Source organism: Pygoscelis adeliae, unplaced genomic scaffold, assembly GCF_000699105.1.
Source record: "Pygoscelis adeliae isolate BGI_AS28 unplaced genomic scaffold, ASM69910v1 Scaffold48, whole genome shotgun sequence".
NCBI classification, from domain to species: Eukaryota; Metazoa; Chordata; class Aves; order Sphenisciformes; family Spheniscidae; genus Pygoscelis; species Pygoscelis adeliae.
Window position 1 is genome coordinate 6,698,482 of NW_008825618.1, and position 27,097 is coordinate 6,725,578.

General features: G+C 37.0%; 1 protein-coding gene across 1 annotated transcript in view; it reads left to right on the forward strand.

Annotated features, from left to right (window-relative positions):
- Positions 1–27,097, forward strand: part of MYO16 (myosin XVI) — a 278,671-nt gene that overhangs the window by 164,033 nt on the left and 87,541 nt on the right. The window lies entirely within an intron of this gene.

Genomic DNA, 27,097 nt, shown 5'->3' on the forward strand with positions numbered 1-27,097 from the left:
TTGAGGTCCTTCCTCCAATAGTTTACATTTGTGTCATAACTTTTCAATGAGCTCTGAAATTATTTATTATTGAGTACCTGTTCATGAGGATTTATTCTGGAGTACATGTACAGCCTCTTAACAAGATCAGTCTTATATCCATTAGGATTACTGCCTTAAAGGAGAAAAAGGAAGGAAACTAAAAAAGACTTTTATTAAAATTAGACTTTTCTTATGGAATGTGTTGATTTTGATGAAATTCCGCCATATGTAACTGATATTTCCATTTTCATTTTGAGATTTACTTTACCTCATATTTATTAAGAAAAACAGAAACAAAGTGTTGACTGCTTTGAAACCAAGGATGGAATTCAACACCCAACACTTAAAATTAGGTCTTTGTATGTGTCTCCACATGAGCTGGTTGTCTTGGCTCCCATTTGCAATCAGAGGAGATTGAATCTCTACTCAGCTCTGTGTAGAGTTACATGTAGATATGTGCTTCAGGGTGAACTGACCCACATTTGTGGCTTCACAAACGGTGATGACTACGTCCCCTTTAATAGTAAGAGCTTAAATATAAAGAGCTGTATATAGACACCTAAATGTAGTGTATCTAAGGCTGAATACACTCCAAATGCTTAATATAAGTGGAAGTTTTTGGTTTTTCAGAAAATTTTGGGGGTATCTCAAAATTTATTAATTCAAATTCTTTTGCAATGAAAACATATTCCCGATTTAGATCATTTGCCTTTCTTTCTTCAGTCTTTTCTAGGTGATTGCTAAGAAATATCACTGAAATGAGAGAATCCTATTTGGCATTAATGATCTTCTCTTAAATTGGCTAAGTTTATAATGAGTATAGTGAGTAAATGTAAAAAGACCAATAGTAATTAAAATGATGTGAAGTGAGTGGTTTGAGTTTTTCATATTTAAGGCTTTTTCCCATAGATTTTTCTCTCAACTTTTCTATCTTCCACTCTGGCTAGTATTTGAATAAAATAATATTCCTAGATTTGGGGCCTGTAAATAGAAAGATACCACATTAATTTTTGCAGAAAAAACTTACTTGTTTCTGATTTTTTCTTAAACGCAAGTCTTCCGACTACCATTCTTCGGTAATGTTTTAAGCTGTTAGCGCTTCTGGCACTACGCAGAATAGTGTAATGCACTAGCTCTGAAGAAACCTGAGGCTAAGTTGCTTTACTAAAAATGACCCACTTCAAAGAGGGGGACGGGAAGAGTTAAATTCTATGTTTTAAATCCTTTGAAGGCTTTGAAGACCAAAAGGATTCTGAGCTCCCGATCATTAATTTATTCCTCTTCTAGCAAAAGTTGTTTGGAATCACTCAGTTTATTCAGAAAATGAAACAGTTTGAAGTCACTTTGCAAGAAGCTCCAACAGGAAAGAACTTAGCAAAAACCTGAATAATTAGATTCACATGAACAAAGTTTATCTGATAAGCACCCAAAAAGAACAAAATAGTATTTTTAAATAGATGTCTGAACATTGCAGTGCCAACTCTTTAGAAGTAATTTATAGCTGAACATTTGCATAAAGCTGCTTTTATCAATAAAGCTTTGCTTTGGCTACATAGCGTAGATTGTATCTTGCATTATTGAGAGAGAGTTTGGGCCAAATATTTCTTACCTTAAACTCCTGAGTGTAGTAGTTCAGTGGGCCAGATCTTTCTTGATTGATAGAGTTAAACTAGGGGTGAATTTCTATAAGATCAAACTCATACATGAATCAGAAAGCAGGATTTGGCCTCTGTTATATATTCTGATTTCTGGCTTAATCAAATTTTGATGAGATCATATCATTCTGGTAACATCAGTAAGTGAACTTGTCATGTTTGCTTTAAGCAAGTGTAATCTTGACTCTAATAGCAAATTTAATTAGATAATAGCCCTTTTGAAACTATAGGTGGTTCATGCCCAACTGTTTTTTGATAGTTTTTCTGTTCCTCTTTGTGTTGTTTAATATTGAACTTTTATGTAGAAGATTAAACGATCTTAGTAAATAATGGCTGTTAAGATCACAAGATACACCTTTTTTTTCATTGTTTGCTTAAGCTATTGCAATATGAGAAATGAGACATAGCATTGGGGTTTTATTCTCATTTTAAATAAAAGTACCTTATCGAGTCAAAGCAGTATTGTCAATAATGGTTATTCTTAGACTTGATGCTGTAAAAGGTGAGAGGTAGTTCATGTATTAAGCAGTCTATAATCCTGGATTAAGAGTTAATTTAAATAACTAAAAAGGGAAATCCCTCCCCTTTGGAGACATTGAGAGTTTCAGTAAGGCTGGGGTTTTACCCCGGTGTGTAAGGGGAGTTGTTAGGTTGTAATTCTGTGGTGTTTGATGCCGTCCTGAGAGGGACCTTGAGCTCAGAAACTTGAGTGTATGTTCTTGCAAGCATTGACTGCCAGGGAAGCATACGAAGACAAATAGCTGGCCACTTTGTATACATATATATATGAACCTATATACAACTAGGATCTTAAAGTAGCAAGCCATCTAAATCTATGTAGGGAGGGATCTGAATGAATACATCCCCCACCGTATCCGCATGTGGATCATGATGGGAAAAGACAGAAGCAATTCTTGAAAGGTAAGATCATTTTTCAAGATTTAGCAGGGGGAGCATATCAGAAATGAAGAGAGACTCTTGAAAGGGCAAGTCAAGGCTTTTTGATTGACAAGAACTACTCCCACGTGTTCATTACATTCAGAAGCTGGTTTTTATCAGCAGATCCTTGATTGACATTTCCAAAATTTCTATGATTTTAGTGTGTTTCAAAAGAACTGCAGAACTTTGTTTATCTTGATGATGACGTGCAATACAGAGAGATTAGAGATTTGAAGTTACATTCTCAATTTGCTCTTGATTTACTCTTGATTTTTTTTGCTGGGTGTAGATACAGTCCATTATTGTAAGCATTGCTTTTCTGGCATGTGAAGTTTAGCCTCATAATAAAAGTATATACTAGCTTTTCTAGTACATTAAGTTAAGCCTCATAGTTACAGTAGGTACTACCTTAGTGATGAATCTTGCAACCAAAGTGAAACAGAGAGCAAAGAAGAGAGGTGCAAATGGTGATAGATCAGCTTGTAAATGGTCTTCAACTCTGGTGAAGAAAGGGTACTAAAAAGAGAGATGAGGAAGACAGGAAAGAAAAAATGTGGGAAAAATCTCACAGAAAAAAGTGGAAAGGCCTGCTTTTATTATTATGGGCCAATTGCTTCATATTAGCATTGGTATTCCAAAGCTGTAGTATATATAACAATATAAGAATGTCTGTGTAATAGGTATGTGTAAGATACTCAGACATAGTCATTAAAAATCATGTCATTGCATTTGTATATGTATATTAGAAACCCAGCTTAAGGCTACTTAACTATAGAAAATGGTTTCAGAAATGATGGTGAGTTTGGCAGCTGTTCAACTTGATGTCACCATTTTCAGTTTAAACAAGGCTGCTAGTTCTCCTCATTGATTGTACTGTTACGGCTTTTGGTAGCGTAGGCGAACTGATACAATGCTCTCAGTATTGCAAGGTGATTCTGACAGACGTTTTTTAGTCCTCCCTTGTAATGTCAGATCTTTGTCATCCAACATTTGTAGGCTGAAATAATACTGCTTGTAAATAAGCTGTATGTGTAAAACTAAACTACTTCAAGCTGGGGAAAATGTTAATATACAAATTCATGCAGAAGCTGGATTATGATCAGGAAGTGCATTTTGTGTTTGTATTTTCAGACTGCTGTTCCCAGATGTGCAAAACTTTCCTTCCTCCCATAGAACAATGATATGCACTGCAATGTGTGCTCTCTCTGCCTGTGCTGTTTCTCCCACCCCTTAAAAAGCAGTGAAACTCTTCTGCAACTATAGCTGTAGATCAGTTCACGGAACTGGTGTATCTTCTTTTACAGTTTTTCAGTGCAGGTGCCCTCTTCACTGTCAATAAGAAAACTTTCCACTAATTTCCTGTATAAAGTAGTAATTTTAGTGAAGTGATTGAATTTCTCATTAAAATCTAAACTGATCAGAACCTCTTTGCTTGATCATTGAGAAAATAATTCCCAACTCTAAAGGATAAGGTTGATCTCCAAAAGGGGCTTCGAGATTACAGTGAGGGAAAGTGAATGGTATAGAAAAGATCCCAGTAGACATTTTTCAGAGGCATTAAGTGCAAAGCCTTATGTCTGTTTTTTTGTGTGTTCCAGTCATCATCTTTTCTAACAAGAACTAATACAATGTGTGTAAAATGGTGATTATTCTAGCATCATCCATATTGATCCCCACTTTTCCTTTCTCACACACAAGAGCTCAAGATGAGAATTTTCAAGACTGTGAGTGGCGACTTACTCCAACTTTCCCCAGTTCAACATACTTAGGAGGCAGCCTCTTTGTTTTCTAACTGCTATAGGTATAAAGCCAGGAAGACATTGCATGTTTCCATGCCTTCTTTCTTCCTTTTCTTTCCTTTTATCTTTGGATGCTATTTTTCTTTCCAATTGTTTGATTATTTTCTCATTTAAAATGCAATAGAAAGAAATATCAATCCTGAAAATAACAGTTTTCCCTATCTGTACCATTTGTCTACAAATGTAGCTGTGGCAGTCTAATGATACAAGGTAAATTCGTAGAGGAAAGTTGTACACAATACCATTTTGATCCCTTTGCTTCACAAATTACCTGTTGCTGATATCTGTGTCTGATGACTAAAGGGAAATCCAAACAGGTGTTAGACCTGTCTTACAAAATTGGTTGGATCTAAATACTGTGAATGAAATAACTAGATTTGGAAGGGTTACATCAGATTTTCTCACAGGTGGTAGTCCTGCTGGAATAATAATTTCTATATGAAGTGCCAAATTACATCACTTTACCAAACTGCCATTAGACTCTGTGTGCTGAAACTCAGCATAAGTTAGCTGTACCAAAATTCTCAGTCTCACCCCAATAACGTCTAGTGTTGAGGCTCCATGAACTTCACTGTTGAGGATCAACTTTGTTTTAAAATCCTGCTGACAGAATAAAACTCCAGGCATTCAGGATAGTGGCATTCATTGTATTTAAATTTAGGAGGAAGGTAAAGATCAGACTCAGAGGTTCCACAGCTTTTCCGTTGTGGGAGGTATGGGCACAGGAGGGGAGAAAAGCTGTGGTAGGAGATGTTAGGCTTACCATCCCTGCAGCTGAATGGCCATGAGGGTGAAGTCCTTCTAGTTCTACTTGGCCAAAACCCCTTCCTGATTCTTCTGTGCAAATAGTAGCAGCCTATAATTTCTACTTTTATTTAAACATTGTCTCTTCTCAGGCACATCCAGGGAAATCACACTGGGTGAGACTTTCGAACCTTGAAATCTTTCTCAAATGCTAGCAACAGTTTTGCTAGGCCTCCTTTGAGTTGTGAGTTTTCAGTGCCTTTTCCAAGATGTAGGCAATTCTGTGTAATGGCCAGAGAGGAGCCGGGGCAGGTGCTGCCCCACGCGGGCAGAGGAGCAGGGAGCCAAGGGTGGCAGTGGGGCAGGGCCCTCACCCTCCCGGCACATCCCTGTGGCACCCGGCAGGTCCAGGGATGATCAGTGGGGTCAGACACTACCCAGAGAGCTGGGCAGGGCCATGGGGATGGGGACAGGATGAGACCAGGCAGGGACATCAGCCCACGGGTGGGGTCAGAGGGGTCTGTGGCTGGGCACCGGCACGGCTGACCCCAGATCAGGCCAGCACCAAGGCCCAACACCTGAGCTCAAAAGCCGCTTCTGAGCCAAAGGGGCTTCTCGCGCAGCCCGGGCAGCTAAACCCTTGAGGGGGCAGAGGGCATTCAAGACCCCTGCAGAATCATAGAAGATCCTTCATCAGTTTTTAATGACAGTTAACGAATATCTAATTTTTTCCCACATTACCAAAAAACAGCTAAATCTTCAAAGTTCTCTATTAATTGCTCTCCTTTGCATATGTATATTTTCTTCAATATGTGTATTTTCTTTAGCATATTGCCCGTAAACTTGTACTTAATTAACACTTTCATACATGGCAGCTCTTGTGGCAACTATTAAGCTAATGATTCGTAGTTTGTCTGTCACCCCTAAGATTTTTTTGCCATGGATGTTTTGGCATTTAAGTTCTTAGTAAAGATGTGAGTGAAGAAGAAGAAAAATCTGAATCAGTCTCCCACTTCCTTTTCCTTTCCCAACCTATTTTTTATCTTGCATTAAATCATACAGATAACTTATTACTCGTCTCTACTTTCTTTGTATTCATTTCCTGTACTTAACATTGACCACCCTACTAACACATGAACCAAGACCTTCAAAAATTAGAAGTGCACTTGATATTTTACAGAGGATAAGGAATTTTAAAGACTGGATGACTATGTATAGGTGATTCTCAAAGGCAGTGTCTGAAATTTATCATCTTGCTATTATCGTACTCAAACATACTTCTTTTGTAATGAATGCTGAGTAGAAAGTTAATTTTCAAATTATTATACTGGAATTATTCTAGAAAAAGTTTTACCTTGCTAAAAGTAACTCTGGAGCACTCTGAGAAAAAGTTATCTGTCTTTGGGTGCCCAAGCTAAATTCAATGTCATAACTAATACAATTGAATTCTTTATTTTTATTTTTTTTCTGCTTGTAAACATTTTGTGTAACAGCTGAGGGGTTTAGAGGTGAAGCTTAGATTATTGTGAAATAAGATTTTATGAGACATTTTCTGGAGTCATTAGAATTTTTAAAAATATTTCTTAGAAGCTCAAAGGCAATATGTATTTTCTTTACTTTCTTACGTCTCAGATATCTCAAAGTAATATACCTTGAATTTATGTGTGCGTGCACATATATAGACATACCAAATGTATTTATACTCAACTTTTTTTCCATTTCTCTGCTTCTCCCATGTTCTTTCTTCTCTTCCAAAGGTCTCTTAAATGGAAACAAACATTCAAGTACTGGCTGAACAAGTAAATCTGTATTTTTTTGGTACTGTGCAAGTTTTCCTTGCAACACATTCCTTTTGTCCAGAAAGGTTGCATTTTAAATGCATTAACACTTATAAGACAATGCAGTGATACACGTAGCACAAGCTATGTATATTAGCATGCCTAGACAGCAAAGGACCATTGGGGTATAAAGATTTTTCAAGCACGCTCAACAAACTTTCTAAATAATGGGGTAATGTGAAGATGCAGTTTCAAACACAGATTTCAAAACCTGAGGGAGTTAACTCTCAGTTAATTTTGCTGGAATTCGTTCCAGTACAATAAGTGAATATGGATAGGTGAAGCCCTACATAAAAGTGAAAATAGTTTGGGTTTTTTTTTTTTTAAACTATGTGGTAGCAAATAATATAAAAATTATACACTTCGATCAGTTTACATCGTCCTGATATGATTTACTTATATTTCAGCTGTCTAGTGAAAAGCTTTAACTGTGAACATTTGTTTCTTAGCTATCCTCATACAATACTACTGTGAAAATCTGATTCGCAACTAGTAGTACTAGTTTAAGGACAAGATTTGTAGATTCCGAATGAAATGAGGCAATTCCATTTACTTAGATTCCAGTGAGGCCTGGCAGCTAAACTACACCGGCTAGTTATTAGAAAGGTAATGGAGAGAGGAGAAGCAGATATATTTGTCTGCTATTCTGGAGCAGTTTTAAACTCGCTTCAGTGAGTTTTATATCTATGTAACCTGGAATAATTTCAACATCAAAAGAATTGTCTAAATTTTCTCTGTTGTCTTTTGCCCTTTTTTTTTTTTGCTTTGTTTCATTTACTTTTGCTGCATACCATTTATTCTTTTCCTGTTTACCCTGTATTTACTGCTGTCTGAATTTTTTCACTGATTTTTTTTTTTTAAGGTTGAACCTTCTTTACTGCATGTATAACATATGCATATTCCAGCAAAATGTGCTTTCACATTGTTCTCCTTAATGTGTTCTTCCCTGCCCTCTTAAAACTTCAGCTTCCACTTTCCTTTTATTTCAATTGGTAGCAGTCTTTACCCTAGTACTCTTACCTTCTTCAATTTTCCTTTGTCTTCCTCATTCATGCATGTTTTCTGAGTAAGTAGGGTTCATGAGATTATTCAACTTGTTTCACTCTCTTTCCTCCCCAGAAATGAACAGGAATTGAACCAAAAAGAACATTTTCTTTTTCCTTAGCTCTCTTTTCCTTGTCCTATTCTTTCTTTGAAATTCAGGCTCCATTAATCTCTTGGAGCATGATCTTCAAGCATCAGTGTTGCTCTTTACACTTCAGAGAAGGAAGAGTTGAGAGGCAACACCAGTAAATGGCTGATGTGTGTGATTTGTTATGCTGGATAGTAACAATCATGACTAACTCAGTTTTGTTGAGGATGAACACCAGAAAATATATGTTGTATTAAGATGCATCTTCATGTTTTAAAGTGATATTTATTAACCAGAACTAATTTTATCTAATTCTAATATAACATTTTACAATACATGTTTTCAGATATATCTGAGATTGAAAGATACAACAAAGCGTAACTAAGTTTGGGGGTTTTTTTGCATCCAATATTGGTTTTTTAAAATGTTACTCTGTGGTCTAATTCATCTCATTTTTCTTATTCATGTACTTCACTTCTGGTCAGCTAAGCTTTTAGGCTTAGTCTCCCATATTTTAGGCTTAGACTCTCATATTTTAATGAAAATTAGATGGAACCCTAAGCAGCCTATTAGTGTACAGAAGCTAAGAATTTTTTCAGTATTTTTTGACAGGGCAGGTATGATGACTGGACCATGTAGACTAAAACTTCCTCCCTAAGATCATCACTGTGCACCTTAACATTCAAGAAATAGCTAAAAGTAGTGTCAGCGTTAAAGTTAAAGTATCTTTCTGAAAATTCACTACATTTCCTCTATCTTCAACCCCCTCTTTCTGTGAGATATTTGTGGGTAGTTGTGTCCTACAAGATACATTACTAGGAGGTTAGCATTGCAATTACAGGAGATATAATCAGGATCACAGCTTAGGGTTTTCAAAACAAAACTGAAATATTCATTGGTGTCATCTGCTTTATTTTGCAAATTAAGTGGTTATTTTTCTATTTGCAGATACCTACACCTCATGCATAAAGTATACCTCTATGTTATTAACTTTATTTCACAATATTTGTTTTGATATCTGACTGTGCAGTTGTTTTGAGTGGTTCATCCTGAATTCAGGGTTAGTTTCATACAGACCTGCACACTTGCATTCTAGTTACATGTCAAGATATCCGAAACAGTACTTTTCTACTTGAAAGCAGAGGTACCTTAGCTTTGGATTTTGATCTTTAATTTATTTATTCCAGTTTCGACATTAGCTGCTTTTGACATTACTGCTTTATTCCAAAAGTATCCTTTAAGAAAATATAGCCCTAGTGATGTTTAATAATCATTAATTTACTTGAAATCCAAGAATAATTTTTATTTAACAAAGTAAAGGTAGTAAAATAAGTCTGAGACTTAGCTCAGTGTCTTTGTCTTAGGTCCCAAGTGGACTTGTTATTTGTCTGGCTTTCAGAATAAATGCTGTAGAAATTCTGCTTTGTTCAAGAATGTAAATCTGAAACTCATATTCCTCTGGGTATTTTCTTTCATTTGATGTTAACAATCCCCTCTTCATTGTATTATTCTTCATACATATTGATTGAATAGTGGCAGAGGATGTACAGCACTCCATTGGCAGACTCTCAGAGGTAAAGAAATCATTCATTACGATTACCTTTCTTTTCAACAACTGTTTTTCTCTCCATCATAATTCTAACAAGCCAAAGGTGTAGAACTAACTATGTGTAAATGAACAAATGAGATGTTTTTTCAGGAATAAATTGTATGTTTAGAGTGGTATGGTAGAGTCAAGGCACTCCTTGCATTTCTGTATTGTCCTAAAGGAACTCAGATATCCGGTAATCTTTGGTATTTTACATTCTCTCAGTGCCAGTGAGCAGTTCAGAACAGAAAAAATAACATTAGACCATATAAAACCACTTTGAATTTTGCCTTTTTATAGCTCTGGTCAGTTTACTTCTGCATGTTTACTTTTAATCCACAAACTTGCGTTTACTTCATTTGACCTGGCATGATACCATCTGCTATTTGATTGAGAGAGGCTGTGTCTTTCTTGTCTCCTTTGGGGTAAGCATAATATCAAAACGCATGCAGAAAATAAGAGGACAATAATCTGTCTGTGGCATGAAAGATAAAGAGTAGGAGGCAGGAAAAAATGAAATCTGTTTAATCCAAGAGAAAGAAACAAACTTGGTAATTAGGAGCACAGGGATCTATAGAGTCTACTGAGGACAGAACATATATCTGTCTTAGTTTTAACAGAAAACTAAACATACAATAAAACATTGTTTGGAATAAATTGCTTGAAATGGAGAAAGAAAATGCAAATATAAATATAACATGAACCAGATTATTTTCCAATTTGTTGTGAATTCTGTTGATGAGTATCTTACACCTTAAAGTTTCTGGGCCAATTTCAACTTTTTGTTAGAAAAAAGAAATCTCCAGAGATCCGTGGAAGTTATGTATATATTGAATTTAAACTTGGTCCTCTGTTGAAGAAATTAAGTGCTGACTGTTTAGGCAGCCCACCAGTATTTCACATCAGACTGAAAATGGATGTAGCTCCAAGGGATGAAATTGCCGTAGAACCCCTAGCTTAAAAGTAGATGTGATTACTCACTTATAAAAATGGTAGAGGAGCTCATTTGGCTTTTAGTTTAAGTACAAAATATGTCTCTGCACTTTACTAGGATGCTAATCATCTCATATGTGGGGGGAGATTCAGTGGATTCAGCTCCTAAAACCATTTAGCTATTACATTGCATAAATCTAGAGCAGTAATATAGTTCTGCAATTTATATTTCAAAAGTCACTCTTAGAATCATCCTGATACAATTACCGTAGATTAATTTCCAGTCAGGAATGGTTCATTTAAAAAATTGTTATTGGCATACGGAAGCTCCAGTCATCGAACCCAGCTCATCTCAACTTAATGTTAGATCTAGGAGAGATGATACCTCTCACCATTGCTTGAACTTAGTGTCTTCACTGAGCTCCCTGAGCTAGCTTGAATTTTTCCCTGCACTGGAGTAACTTTACAGTTAGTCTAGCTAACGCTCTCTGGAAAAGTCAGGCAAGGTGAACCCAAAGTGTAGCATAGTTTTCTTCCTGTAGTTCTTTCATTAATCATAACTCAAAATGACCTCTACGCTGAGGTTAAATCTGATTGTGTCAGGTTAGTGCCATTCACAGTTTCTTTGATTCCTTCTGGATTTGCACACGGAGGTTTTGTAGTTAAAATATAACTACTCAAACTGAGTTTTGTCTAAAGCCTACAAGTAACCAAACAAAGTCTTCTGAATATGTTAATTGAGTGCTAATGACCAGAAGATCTCAGTTTTATACAGCTCCTAAAAATGGCAGCTCCATCAGTCTTGGCTTCTAAAATTATTTTATGCAATATAATGCTGGACAGAATGGTGCAGGAATATCTTGTACTGAATCACCCATTACCAAGATGATCTTTGGAACTTCTTTATTCTACACATAGGTCTTGTTTATCTCCAGTTAGTTTATGACACACCTCTTGGAATCACGGCACAAAGTGTTATTGCTGCAGCTTAGGACAGTACAACAAATCATATGAAACGATGTACTCAGTGGTTGATATCAAAAGTAAACAAAAATAGTTTCAAGTATAGTTTCAATAGTTTCAAGTCACCTTTGATTGGCAGCCAACAGATGTAAAATAGTACGGGGGTTTTTGGGATGCTTAATGATTTTCACACATGTATTAGCCTATCTAACCAGGGAAAGCTGTATTTTTATCAGATCTGTGCAAACGGCACTCTGGATCAGACAAGGAGACACACTGGGGAGAGCTGAATGGGAGTAGCTCAGAGTGTTTCAAGGAAGAAACATGTATGAGGTTCTGTGCTTCCTAACACGCCATTTTGGTCTGTGACCTGTCTGTGCTAATAAGGCCACTGCTTATCTGATTTGAAGTTTCAACGTTTCTTGAACAGTAGTAAAACAGGTGAGAAAAATTGTTAGAACAAATCCAGTTTGTGCAAAGAACTATGCAAATCAAGGAAGTCCTCTGAAATAAAAAACTTAGTAGAAATTTTCTGCTGACTAAAATGATGGAAAAGGGCACTGAAACAATGTAGAAATACCATTTGACAAACTGCATTTGTAACCATAATTACAGAGACGTGTAATTTATGGCTTATGACAAATGCTGGCACCTTCTAATTTCTGATTTAACCTTTACGAAATTTTAATATGACTGAATCATTAAATGGGTAGAAATCAGTTTACCAAGCTGGTGTTGCAGCTTAGTATTAAACTTACACAGTAATTGCAGTGTTTATTTTGACGCTGGTACACTGATGCCAGTTTCGTGATCTGTTTTGTTCACCCAAGATGAGGGTTACAAAGACTAAGAACAGTGCTAATCATATGTAAAAAGAAATCTGAGGCCTTTCACAGTAAAAATGGATAATGAAAATGATACTATTAAATAGGAAAATAATTTATTTAGTGGAATAATTTGTTGGAATACAATTGGGAACTGTCCTATGTCATTAAAATTTTCCAGTAATGAATAAAACAAAAAGTCTATATGACCCTTCTTTGATATGTTTTTCTATTGAAAGCATTGTTCGCTTGGGCTTTATTTTCTACCACTTTCCTGTCCCGAATCCAGATGGGTTAAAACTGCTACTGCTAGAGATTGTACATTTTTATCCTAATATTTCTGAGTGTTTCTTTGTGTTTGCTTCTGTATAAGTCATGTCTTTGGTTTCAGGTGTAGCTAGAGAAATCAGATTCACTATTAGAGATGCATCTGTACTTCCTTGTACCTGCAGTCCTTTCCCCATTTCCATCATGCTCTCAGTGATTGCTTTCCCACTATATTTTCATCTCCATTATGTATATTTGCCATATTTCCAGACCTAATCCCCTGTTTAAACAGGACTCCTCAATCAGGTAGCAGTTAAGAGGAGTGGAGCAGCTTCTAATAAAATATGTACTATGATGAACTTCACTTTAGTGAATATGTTACGGAGTTAGGTTGGTCCTTAAGTCAAAACTGGAACAAATGGGAACATCTTACCAAATTCTGTGGTTCTGTAGTTTATTCTGGAGCCTGTTTTTTAAACATTCCAGCTTACCGTATATCTTGGGGGGGAAAAAAGGGCTACTCTGAGGCATAATTTATTCTGCTATCATCTTTCTTCTGTGTTTATTTTATTTTATTTTATTATTTCATTTAATTTAGAAAACAATGCATTTGGATAGGCAAGCCTAGCTTGCCTACAGCACTAAATTGCACAAACTGCAAATCCCTATGTGTAAACACAGTGTGGATTTTAGCAATAAGGCTCAACAGGGAGTCTCTTCGTTCTATTTGGATGCACAAACCATGAAAGTACTGAAGTAAATCTGCAAATTCTCTTGATTTGGGAAGGCCAGTTCCTTTTATACAGTGTAAAGTCAGCGTAACTAACTTCAGCGCTTAAGTACCCTGCTTAGATGCAGCCCTTTAATCAAGTTCTCAATGTGCAATCTGTAAAGTTTACTTCAGGTTTGCTGAGCATACAGCTTATGGGTCTCGAGTACTTTCTGCCTTATGAGAGAGGCAGAATGGAAGACACCACGGGAAATTTAACGTCAGAAGTAGTTCATTTGTGAGCTTTCGTCTGACGCGATTTTACTGGGAGGGCTGAGAAGACGTGAGAAACAAACACACACGCATCCATCCTATTCCTGGTTTTGGTGGTCCCGGAACGCACTTGGGACAGAAATGGGTGCCGGGGCAGGGGGAGGCAAAGCAGGTCTTGCTGAGCATGGGAGAGCAGCTGTGAATTCTCCGTAACTGAACCCTGTGTTCAGCGTTGTGTAACTTGCTGGCTGTGCGAAAAGCTGGACCCTCTGCTTACGTTAAGGGAATGGCCACTAATGGTTGTGGCTGGTTGATTGCTAAATAGATAACAATCATAAATACAGACCTATTTACTCCATTTAAAGTAGAAAGAAGAATATTTTTTCCTTGTAGAACAAGTGGGAAAAGTTAGGTACTGCACCATCTCATATTCTTATATTGTGTGAGACTTTCTTAGCCCATGATAGATAAATAATTATTATTGATTGATTAATTATATTGATCCTCCTTAAAAAGTCTCATTCTTGTGTAAATAATGTATGTTTCCCAGTATTTCAAAAGTCACTAGAGAGACTAGTGTCTTGGGGGGCTTTAACTTTTTTTTGGTCAAGTTAAAGGGCTTTAAAGGGATCTTACTGTTCAGAATTACTTGTTTAGTATACATACCTGAATACACATGACCATGCCTGCATATACGGGAAGAAGAGGGCTTCTTGTAAATCAGCTGATCTGAAACTGATCCATAAACTACAATCAGTGTTTATATGAAATAATTTTGAAGTATATTATCAATGTTTTAACTGGATGCTGCTGAAAATTATAAGCAGGTACCCAGAGCACTTTTTAAATTTTAGATCTGATACTGTGGCTCTTAACCCAGTAAGTTTTATTTAATGAATCAGCATTTAAAAAGTAGCAAGTGCTTGTGGAGAAGTGCCTTGAGGCTCATAAACTTAATGACATCTACCTGGCAAGCAGTGCCAAAGTAAGTCTGAACACAGGAATACAAAATTACTCTTGGTTGTAGGAGCAAAGTTCAAACACAATTTCTGAAGCATTTCAGGACATGGATTGGACCAGTTTGCACTTGCATGCAGACTGACTTACTTTCTTTGCATGTTCAGCAATGCTCAACATTGACTACTTTATCATCATCATAATCACCATCATCATCATGGTCCTTATGTAATGTATATTCAACTTCAAAATTATGCTTGTAAAGTGGTAGTTCATAGAATTATGATCTCCTGAGTGATTCTGCCCTATAAAATACTGAATGATATGAGTCAGAGAAACAGCACTATGTGGTATGCTGCCTTTATTATTTCTTTCAATGTCACCAGAGGTGTGAAAAATTCTATTTTGAGTCATTCCTGTTATGCATTCAATTTTTTCTTTAATGGAATTATCCTAGATTTACATTTTTACATAATTTTAGGAACAGGAGGCTTGAGTCTCTGATTTAAACCTATTCCACAGGAATATCAATACAACTGAAGAAAAAAAAATGTACCTAAGTTTAGCCTAAAGACATTTGGCATTTTGAGAGTAAAGACCACGCTGTATTTCTTTGCTTTCCATTTGAGTATATCCACTGTCTGTAAAAACTTATGTACTTCATAGTACAGGTACACTTATAGAATTATTTGAAATTTTGTCTTATGAAAATGTCAAGGCAAAACTATTTCCTGAGCAACACACAGGCTAACGTAAGCTTTCTGTGCTGAAACCAGTTTACAAGAGATGTATCTTAACATGTGATTTTCTTAGTTTAGAAAAATAAAAATAAGAGCTGTGTTCTGGCTATCACCAAATCTGTCTGCAATGTTTAATTTATTAGTATTGTGCTGATACTTTACCTCTTGGCATTAACAAAGTTATTCCTATTTTTGAAGAGCCGAGTTTGCTGCTTTATTGCACTAGTCATGAGCAGAAATCTGTGCACTTAAATGGTTAACAGTAATTCCAGCTCAGTGCTACTGCGTAATGTGGTTCAAAGGATGTAAAATTTGTTCAGATTGGAATAGGTTTAAAAGCTGGAGACAAAAGAAAAAAAGGCGGTAAAATATGCCCCTTTTTCCTCAGAGAAAAAAGCCAGAAGCTATTCATTATCATGTTCTGTAAATGTCGTTTACTTCATTGATGTCAACTGTTTTGCTTTGTCTTTATCTCATTCCTGTTTACATATCAAACAGTGCTAAGTGCAAGGCAGCTTTTCCTCACTAAGCAGAATACATTGGCCTTTCGTATTCACATGAGAGATCTAAAGAAATAAAAATGTTTGTTGTAATTTCTTATTCTGTGACTTTGCAAATATAGTAGAGATTAGTGGAATTTATTTTTGAAAGGTCATGTCTTGGTTTTATACACTCAATACCCTTCATCCTAGCAGTTTTTAAAACGTTTTTAAAAACATATGTGAAGCTATGAAGTCATTCATAGCTGTCTGGCAAAACAGTCCTTAAGTTCAACGTTTAGTTATGTCTAAATTAAGTCTTAGGATTTAGCAAGTAGTCACAGGAACAGCTAACCTTTTAGAAAAATCTAGTGTATTTCAGAGAAAGACTTCACAAATATTTAATGTAAGGACAGTAAACTGACCTAGTTGTAAGAAAACTGGTTTATAAATGGTTATATTTTGTCTGGAACTAACACATATCTGAGATACTACAATTTCCACCTTAGCCTAAAGTAAAAATTAACTGATCTGATAATATTGCATTTTCAGTGACGACCATTGTGCTTAATCAGGGTTACTACCCTGAGCTGGATGGAAAGGAGGGATGGGGACTGCAAAGGCAAAAGCCACACGCTTTTCACATGATTGTGCAGGTACATGGTTCATTGGGCAGCACTAATAAGGGGAAGGAAGGGATTTAGCTTGCTAATCCATGCTTCTTAATACAATGTCACATTAAATGACACCCACAACATGCATATTGATTGTGTTAGAGCTGGAACCTGATTATGAAATACTGCTTCATCCTCCTGTGACATTGGCTCTCTTGAGAATTTTCTAGCAACAAAACATCAATTAATGAAGATTTTGTAATAAGAAAAGTCCAGTTAAAACTGGCTTTATTTTAGACTTTACGTAAAGACAGGTAGAGGCAAAAGATAAGTTATGTGTGGCTCATTGTGGAGTGTAGCAGCGACACCTCAGACGGTGCTGTGCAAAAGGTGCCATAGGTGTGTTGGGGCAGTGGTCCGTTTGAGGTAATTGGTCTCACTTACTGTGCTTTCTGTACTACACCTAGGTCATACAGGTATAGTTCAGGAATCTTTGTGCAATGCTGCATTGCATTAGGTAGAAGTAAATGTATGATAAGGTGTCATGCCTAGAAATTACGTAGGCAATGCTTAGGGCAGCTTGAAGTCTAGGTCTCCAGTACTACTTATCTCCTGCTGTCTCACTTACTTAAACATCTCGTCTGCCTTTCTTTCTTTCATAGTGAACCAAAGCTCAAAATAGAGTGTCAACCTATAACTTCCAGTTGTGCTTCATATTAACATTTATTACGATACTAAGATTCAGCTGAAATCAGTGGGATGAAGCACGGGTTTAAGTTAGTTACACATAAATATTTTGCTGAATTGAGACAATATACAGTGGTGGAATAAATCATTATTCTACTTCACAGTACATGTAAACGTGGCAAGAAAAAAAAAAAAAAATCTTCTTTCTTGTTGTTCCGGTGGCGTGAAAGCACTAAATACGATGTCGTGATGCGCATGGTCTGTGTTTGTTTTTAGAACAATTGATGCAACGTTTTATAGAAGCTAGCATTGAAAGGATACTTGTGTGCATTTTTTAATGACACATTTTAATTAAGGTCAAGCTGTAATAAAAGCCTTTAGCACACCGGAAGTGTATGAATGCTTCCGATAGCCATATCTGAATCCATTCGGTCTAAGTGAAGTGCTCTCCTCTAGGATATAAACACGGTATTTCCTACCGGTTGCCTATAAAGCTGACTCGTCAACCAGCTCGTGCAAAGCAAGTGACAAGTCACTTCTATTTCCTGCCTGTCCACATAGTTACAAAGAACTTGGGTATCTCTGTGTGTGGGGAGAGGTATGCCAAAAATCATATCTAGGATGAAGATGATGTTTTGAAACAGCCTGATTTCATTTCTCTGTTCTGAATTTCTTTAACTGGACAGCACATAATGCTTTTAGAGAATTACTGCATAACAGGTTTCCACATGATGACAGCATGATATTAAAAAAAAAAAAAGTGTGGATCTTTTGTTCTTTAAGTGAGAACAAAAAAGTTCTGGCTTGTGTAAATAAATACAAAGTATCAGGATCTCAGTTTTAATAGCTATTTTGAATTAGTGAATGAATATTAAGAGTTTTATCTGTATGTCATTTTTATAAAAGAAATAAGGGATTTATAGACAAAATCCAGAATTTCTCATCCATAACATGATCTGCAGTGGCTTGTATTGCATAATTAAGTATTGATACAGAGTCCTGTATCTAGTTATTTTTTTACGTTAAATATTTATTCTTCGCTGCTTCCATGTGAATTCTTTACCCACTAATCTTGAAGTCCTTTTAGCAAAATAAATGTCCTAGATAGTGTTGTCAATTGTGCTAGAACAGGAGTTGATACTATTCAGTTTCTCTAGGGGTTAGATAAGAGAAATCCTACTAGTAGCAGAGAAATGACACGTGGGCAAGTGGATCAGAAGAAGAAAGCACACCATAAAAGTTGTAGTTCTTCACAGGAACCAGTTACCCTGGTATCTCAGAAAAGAACAGATGATGACATTCAGCTCTTCTCTTTTTTTTTTTTTTGTTTGTTTTTTTTTTCTTTCACCAACTAAAGGAATATAAACAGAGAAAAATAATATTTTCCTTTGCCCTTGGTTTGAAAAGGGCCTCCAGAGATCTAGTCCAGCTCTTTGTATCAAGACAGGATCTACTGTGCAAACAGACAGGGTCTTTGAAAATCTATTGCAACAGCTACACAAAAGAAAGAGAAAACTTAACTGATTTGTAAGCTAATGTCAGGACTGTTTTAGCTACATTTGCATTCATGTTCCCAGTTCTTACCAAGAAGATGATTCCTGAATCTTTAAACTTGTGTTTTTCTGCCTCAGGTGATATTTGGAATAAGCAAAGTTTCTGTAGTGACTTTCAGCCCTATCTTTTTCCCCACTTGATACAACATAATAACTACAATCTAAATAAAGTAAGAGTAAATAGCTTACTTATAACTAATGAGTAAATAACTCATTTAGTGTACACCTTTACCTGGAAGCCCAGTAGAATAAACATCTTATCCTCCCTGAGTGTTTTTGTGCAAGAAAGGATTATTTTTCAGTCATCCTGCTAGACTTATGAATGAATAATTTCATGCAGAAGGTACAAACCATTTATTGTCTAGATACAAAATCAAGCAAAGTTGAATTAGCTTGGAGATGGTGGTGGTGGTCACAGCACATATCCTGACAATTATTTTGACACAGTTCGCATGGAGTATCTTCCTAAACTTCAGGAGTTTGTCCCTGTGCCCCAGCTCTTTCTAATACAACTGATGGAAATCTTCTGACTTACCAATAATACTATTTCTCTAGATATTTTGAAGGTATAAAAAAATCCTAAAAGAGGTTTTCTTTTGTTTCTAGTTCATAGAAGGTGATCAAAGTGTCTGGAAATTTTCTGATGGTAAATTGTTCGTATCAGTTTTTCTTAAAATTTAAAGTTAATTTCTTTAAAATTTAAGTTTTCTAAAATTTTAAAAAAGAAAGACTATTTACAAGTTGGTGTCAAAATATTTATTTCCAAGGTGAGAAGACATTTTCTTCCTCATAAAATAGTAATGCTGTGCTATTTTAACTACTAGATAAACTAGTGAAAAGGGTTGCTGACCTAAGCAGAGGAGTTGCAGTGCACAAATATTCTCTTCCTATTTTGGCCCATCCTTTGGTAGAGCTCTGATGTTTAAGATTGTTCTGATTTTAGAACACTGTCATCTCTTCAGATTTTAAGCAACATAAATTTCTAAATAAAACTTGTTTGTCCTCAGATATCTTATGGCTTTAAGAGCCGTATTCAATTTTTGTGTTTTAGGGACTGTTCAAAGGTCAAGGTAATGTCCCCAACAATTCAAGACCTACCTTTTCTTCGTCTCCCACTCTTCTGGGGCTAAAATTACTGTTTTTATATGAGGTTCAAAAAATCCCCAACATATCTGAGAAATAAGTTTAACCTGTTTCATAGGATCACAGGATAATTAATTTTGGCAGGGACTTCAGAGGTCCCTAGTGCACCACCTGCTCCAAGCAGGGCCAGCTGTGAGATCAGATCAGGTTGTTTGGAGCTTTGTCCAGCCAAGTCTTGGAAAACTCCAGGGATGTTTGTGTCTCTGGAGCCTTCCCTTCCCTGGGCTGAACAAGCCTTGCTCACTCAGCAAGCCTCCCACATCACGTCTCCAGCCCCGACCATTGAGGTGGCCCTCCACTCATCTCACCCCACTTCAGTAATGTCTTCTGTGTATTGTGTGTGTGCATGCACAAAGCTGGCTGCAATATGTAGATGTGGTCTAACGGTGAGTGCTGGGCAGAGGCAAACAACCCCCAGTCTCCTGGCAATGCTCCTGGCGATGCAGCCCTGGATGCTGCTGGCCATTTCTGCTGCCCAAGTTCATTGCTGGCTCCTGCCCAGCTCACTGCCCTCGGGGCCCGAGGGCCTTTTCCCCAGAGCTGCTCCCCAGCTCATCAGCCTGTATCATTGCAAGGGTTTCTTCCTTCGGACTTTGCATTTGCCTTTGCTGAATTTCACGAAGTTCCTGTTGGCCTATTCCTTCAGCTTGTAAAGGGCAGCCCTACCCTCCAGCATATTGGCTCTTCCCCCCAATTTGGTGTCCTCTGCAAACTTGATAGGAATGCAGTATCAAAATCCAGAAGGAGGTGTTGGAAATTATCTTCATATCTTATTTCTAGTATGGCACCTTCACATTTTGCATCCCCTTTGAAATTGGCTCATTTTTCTAAGATCTGTTTCATGCTCTGCCATGCTATTCTTCTGTGTCTCTCAGGTCACTGTGTAAAGTAGTGGTATTTCCATGTCTGTGGTTTTGGGCCCAAAGTACTGCAGGACTGTAGGCCTTTCCTCTTTGCAATATCTTTCTCAGTCTTCTGTAGGCTACATCTTTTGCTCTAAGTCATTGTTCCGATACATTTTTCTGTTGTTTTCCTCTGGATTTTCTCTAACTGATCCTGATTTCCCTGAAATGGGATGCCCAAAATCACACAGAATACTCCAGTTGAAGCTTTACCATGATAAGTATATTGGCATATGCAAATAAGGGTGTTACATGTGATGATTAATTTTTTGCAATATCAAGGCATACTTGACTCTTATTTAGTTTATGATGCTTTTCTGATGATCCACTGCCTAATCAGCTTTACCTGTTGTCGTGGTTTAACCTCAGTTGGCAACTGAGCACCACATAGCCGCTCGATCACTCCCCCGCTCCCTGGTGGGATGGGGGAGAGAATTGGGAGAGTAGAAGTGAGAAAACTCGTGGGTTGAGATAAGAACAGTTTAATAATTTAAATAAAATAAAATAATAATAATAATAGCAACAATAATAATAATACACAAAGCAAGTGATGCACAATGCAATTGCTCACCACCCACCAACCGATGCCCAGCCAGTCCCTGAGCACAGGACTCCTGTCCTGAATCTGTACACTCAGTTATCCCTTTGTCTTATTTTATAATTGTTCTTAGTTGAATTGTATCTTTATAGTACTCATTCATGTTTGGCTTAATTCCTTGACAAAATGTGCTTTCATCTGGTCTCTGACACTTTCTCTGACCAATAAACTAGCATAAATAACCTTATTGAGCTCCTTGCTTCTGTGTTTTTCTTTTTGTATTAAAGATATGTCTTCTGTTTGTAGTCTGAGCACAGCCCAGAAGCTTTAGAATACTCTGAGACCTCAAATGGGTAAATTGTTCTGAGTATAAGCAATCAGAAAATTAGGCTTTTTGCCTATAACCGGAGCTTTTTTACTGAAGAGGTTAACTGTGATCAGTCAAATCCTTATTACCACAAGCAACATTTATTGCACTGAGTTATCAGCTATAATAAAGTTCAAGACTAACTACTAATTTTGTATTATGTTTCCCTTATATCAAGCCTGCTATAGCTCAGAAAGCTTTACAACAAAATGCAGATGTGTCAGCACTCATCCTGTATCAGGAAAGGAGTCAAGTAGCAAGCAGCTAGATGCTAACGTTAAAAAAAAAAAGTCCCTTTTCTTTCATCACAGGGCTTTATCCTAAATTTTTATAGTGACTTAGAACCACTTAATGATATAATCCCGCCAAGAAGTCTCTTAATTATTCATGACAGAATGTATTTACTTCGGGAAAACCCTCTGAAAAGAAGGGTCCGTCTGGCAAAACCACGCTTGCTCTTCTCCTCTAATTGGAACCCAACTTTAACTGTCCTGACAAAAGGGAATTTCTGATGAAGTGGACGCAACCTACTAATCTCTTTCAGACAGCTTCACTGTCAGATATGAGTTGAACCATTGTAATGAACCAGATATTTCTGTACGATAAACAGCAATAATATATATAGGTACGTGGCATAAAGTGGCTGTTCTTATAGAACAGACACTTGAACATTTCAAGTGTCAGATTTTACAAATGCAAAGTGGTTAGGTGTTGGGATAGTGTTTTCATAATGCCTTATTTACTCTGTTAGTGAAATATCAAAGTTTATAACAACCCTTAGGAAGGCTTGCTACTACAGGGTCCCCGTGACAAGCCTTGGGATCTGTGTGGTCAGCGTTGCGTACCAAGGTCTTCTTTTTGCACTTAACAACTACAAACAATACAGCTTGAAGTACTTTATGATTGTAGTTGTCTAAAGGGTTGATTAGTGCAAAATATCATTTATTTGTCAACCTTTATTTTCTAGAGATCAGAAAAGTTCCCTATGTGACGTACATCAAAAGCTCAGATCTCCCTTGAAACGCTGATAACCACAGTCTGTAGGCTTTGATGACTATAGCCAGGAAGTTCATAGATACATTGAATTGTGATCAAAGGGTGAGCCATATTTCAAGACTGGGGAGTAAATCCAGGGCCAAAAGGTGATTGTTTTCTGGCTTTGCTTTGACTATGCTTCAAAATACCAAGAAAAACTTACTGTGGTGGTCTTGAGCTTCCCACCGAAAGAAGGTGAAACTTCCTGAGTGGACTGTGCTAAGCTTTTGTGCCTCAGCATGAGCTAACTGGGAAGTTGCAGCACTTACCTCGGACATGAAACATGAAGGTTTAATATCCCCTCATGCTCTAGATGCTTTGAAATCACTTTGAAATGGACTGCCTGACACACCGAGTGGGGAAGCTCCAGATCTTTTCTGTGGGTCATGCTGACTATGAGACAGTAACCAGAAAAGGGGTACCTTCTTCCTAAATAAATCACCTCATTATCAAATTTGGAACTTTTTTATTTTTATGTCTTCACAGATTTTATAAAAACTTCACAGTTCTAATAGGAAAGACAGAGTAAAAAAAACACTTTCACCTTCTGTAATAATTTTGTGAGTCCTACTTTTTATTTCATTTGCTTTTCTTGTAAGGAAATGAAATGACATGTTTTGTTTATGTTGAATAAGGCAGATTATTTAATTTGATACTAAATGTTATTGGGTTGCAGTTCAAAAGAAAATAAATGAATTCAAATTCAATCCAAATCAAATATTGCTTTGCTGAGTTTTTGGCAGAGCAGCAAACTGATAGTCAAAACTTTTCTTTTTAGTCTTAGCTCCTTGTTATTTGCTCAATCATCTAAGCAGACGATATTACTTTAAAGAAAGTTTTTAACCATTAACATTATGTAAGAAGTTTTGAAATATGCATATGTCACAAAAACTCAGTATTGGTAAGCAGACATTTGTTCCTATGTATTTCTTCTTCATACTTGAGATGTGTGTATGAAATGACGAACTTTGCTGCAAGTATAAGTTGAATAATACACATTATGATTATATGTAACAATTATAATGAGAATGATAAGGTAAACAGGTAAGGTAATTGTTGACTTATATGGGCAGTTAATACATAAAGAACGTAATGTCATAGTGTCGTGATTTAACCCCAGCCAGCAACTAAGCACGACACAGCCGCTTGCTCACTCCCCCCGGTGGGATGGGGGAGAGAGTCAGAAGAGTAAAACTGAGAAAACTCATGGGTTGAGATAAAGACAGTTTAATAAGTAAAGCAAAAGCCACGCACGCAAGCAAAGCAAAAGAAGGAATTCATTCACTACTTCCCATGGGCAGGCAGGTGTTCAGCCATCTCCAGGAAAGCAGGGCTCCATCACGCATAACTTCTTGTGCACCCCCAGCCTGCTCGCTGGTGGGGTGGGGTGAGAAGCAGAAAAGGCCTTGACTCTGTGTAAGCCCTGCTCAGCAGTAACGAAAACATCCCTGTGTTATCAACACTGTTTCCAGCACAAGTCCAAAACACAGCCCCATACTAGCTACTATGAAGAAAATGAACTCTACCCCAGCCAAAACCAGCACACATAGTAAGTATTTTTTTATATTCTTGGGCACACCAGTCACACCCCTACCTGAAAATTTGACCTATCATGTCATTCGCATGATGGTTGAAAAATTGTATGCTATGGTAAGCAATATACTGAAAAATTACCACCATTGATTTTTTTCTTCTAAATAGTCTTTTTTTTTTTCCTTTGAGAGACTAGAATAGATGAGAATGCTACAATGCTGCAAATTAGAACTGTTGGAAGAAAAATCAGAAAGAAAAAACTATGTAGATAGTCTCTTTTACATTTTTCAAGAAATTGTCTGTCTAATGCAGCATTATGTTTTACTCAAAGTGACTATACTCTACTACAATTTTTGATTAGTTTATCATATTAAAAGAACCCTGCTTTGTGGATCAGTAAGTTTCTTCTTTTTTGAAAGAAACTTTTTTGTATGCTGATAAGCTGTCTGTCGAGAGTCCTAGTCTGATGCAAATGTCGACATGGTAGCATTTAAACAAATGGTTAGATAGTCAGTAGAAAGGAGTTAATTATTAGAACTGCATACACTGTTTGGTTCATCACTTTTACTACAGATACAAATATCATTTGTCTGAGCAGCTACCTTCAACTAAAAGGCTCAACTTGAGCCAAAATCTGAGAATCTTTTTCTAAAGCTACGGTAAGCTAATGTGAATGTGCATTTGCAGAATTAATTTGCACGCAGAGCTATGCACGTAAGGCTAATAAAACTATGATAAGTCCGCAACTGGTGCGCAGCCTGCACGCATCGGATATTATGGAACATCACCTCTGGCTTGTATAGCAGTAGTACCTCTTTCACTAAAATTTTCAGCAACAAAGGATTCAGGAGTCACCATGTCTGGTTTGCATTTGAACACAGACTACTTTGTTGGAAACTTATAGGAACATACAGTGGTTGATATAGGAACTCTAGTAACAGCATAGGTTTTCATAATTATCATGGTTATAACACTATAGTTTGCAATAACAAAAATCTAAGTAAAAATAATAACTAAAGCTCCATGGTAGGTTCACAATGGAAATTTTAATCAGTTTAATCCCTCTTCATCACTAGCAATGCAATTCTATCCAGGCCACTTGAATGTCAAAAGACAAAAATGAGGAAAGCTAAACATATTGAAAAAATGTTTACATTTTATGGAATAATGATGTATCTGCAATGAAAGAATGTTTCATTATTATTAGGACTTTTGCACTGCGACACATCTCTTTCCCCTTTTCTTATTTTTGTAGGAGAGGCAACAATTTAAAATTGGTTCTGGACTCTGGTTCTTAGGCATAAATAGGTGATAGTAGTAATATTAATACAAAGGGTGTCTCAAGCCCTTTTCATCCTCAGGGCCTTAAAGGTGGAAAGAAGGATATGCCAGGGAACTGTTTTGCAAGCAAAAAAAATTGTTTATATTTCTATCTAAATGTCACTATGTTTCTGAGGTAGAATGAACTTAACAATAATCAGAAAAATGTGATTCCTTGTACAGCTAGTATATATTGCAGCCCCGCTCTGCTACACTGTATATTTTCTACATTTTGGGGGAGTTGTATGATAAACATCAACAGTTCCAAGTAGTCTTTACAATTAATCCATCCTTAATATGCATATACTTTATATTATAAACATATAACAGTTGAATGTGCATATGTTCAAAGCAATTTTCATATTTCATTAGTCCTTAAATAGTTTGGAAAATGAGTGGGCCTCGTGACATGTTATAAAAGAATTTAATTGCTTTTAGACTGGGGAAACCGATTCTAAATTCAAGCGCCCCTTAGAAAATGTCCAACTGTAGCCCTCTCCAAGGGCACCAGCACATCTGCTGATTAAATCTTCAGGAGATTTATACAGGGAAAGTCAGATTCTCTTCCAAAAGGCATGTCCCGGCAGATGCTGCAGTTTATGGATGGGTTGTTGGAGCCACAGGCATCTGGTTTGGCAGGTACCCAGTTTGCCCCCTGCTGTATCAGCAAGAAGTGCTTGTGCTGAAGGCAAGAACTGCCGCGTGTTGGTTCATATCACAGCTCAGCTCTTTCCTCCAAGGGAATGAGTGTTCTGGGTCACTTTGCTATGCCACTACCTGTGTTGCTAGTGTTCACACACCTTTTTGTTAGGACGATACCCACTAACACTTTAACTATGCTAAAAAGAGCTAATTAAATGGGGTTGCTTAAATAAGAGAAGTATACAGTACTCTCTTCACAGGACAGGAAGGAGTATTCCCTGCTCGGTACACAGAGAGAGAGACAAAGAGTTATTCAGGGAGAACACCAGTGAGGAGGCTTTTTTGCAGAAATGGCCATAAGCTTCCAACTCCTCCAGCCGTTCAACAATAGCATATATTGACAGCAGAGTAGATGCTGCTGTAAATCTCCTAATTATGGATCAAAAATGCCACCGACACATGATGCACAACACTGAACTCATGCAGCAGTTCGGAACAGTGGACAATGTTGTGCTGGATTAACCTTTATACCAGTAGGTTCTATGCCAGATTCAGTATCAGAGGTATTCTAGCCTCCTTTTGAAACATACAGGCAATGTAAAAAAACCCAGAAAAAAACATAAATCTGGCATATACTTTGTGTGATCTGCTCTAGCTAATTTGACAGCTGTGCTAGCATTTGTTTCTACCTTATTTGGACAAAATTAATGTTTTTAGTAACCTCAAGGAAACGGTGCAGAGCGCTGGCGGTGATGGCTCACAGACCCACGTTAGCAAAGGTTGTGTTAATTCACCGGCTTTAGCCACTGTGATTTGAGGCTTGTTTGTGCTTGCTATATCTGCGGACTGGGTTCTCCCGCGGGTGGAAAAAGTGCTTATGCACCCAGGCACACATTTTTTTC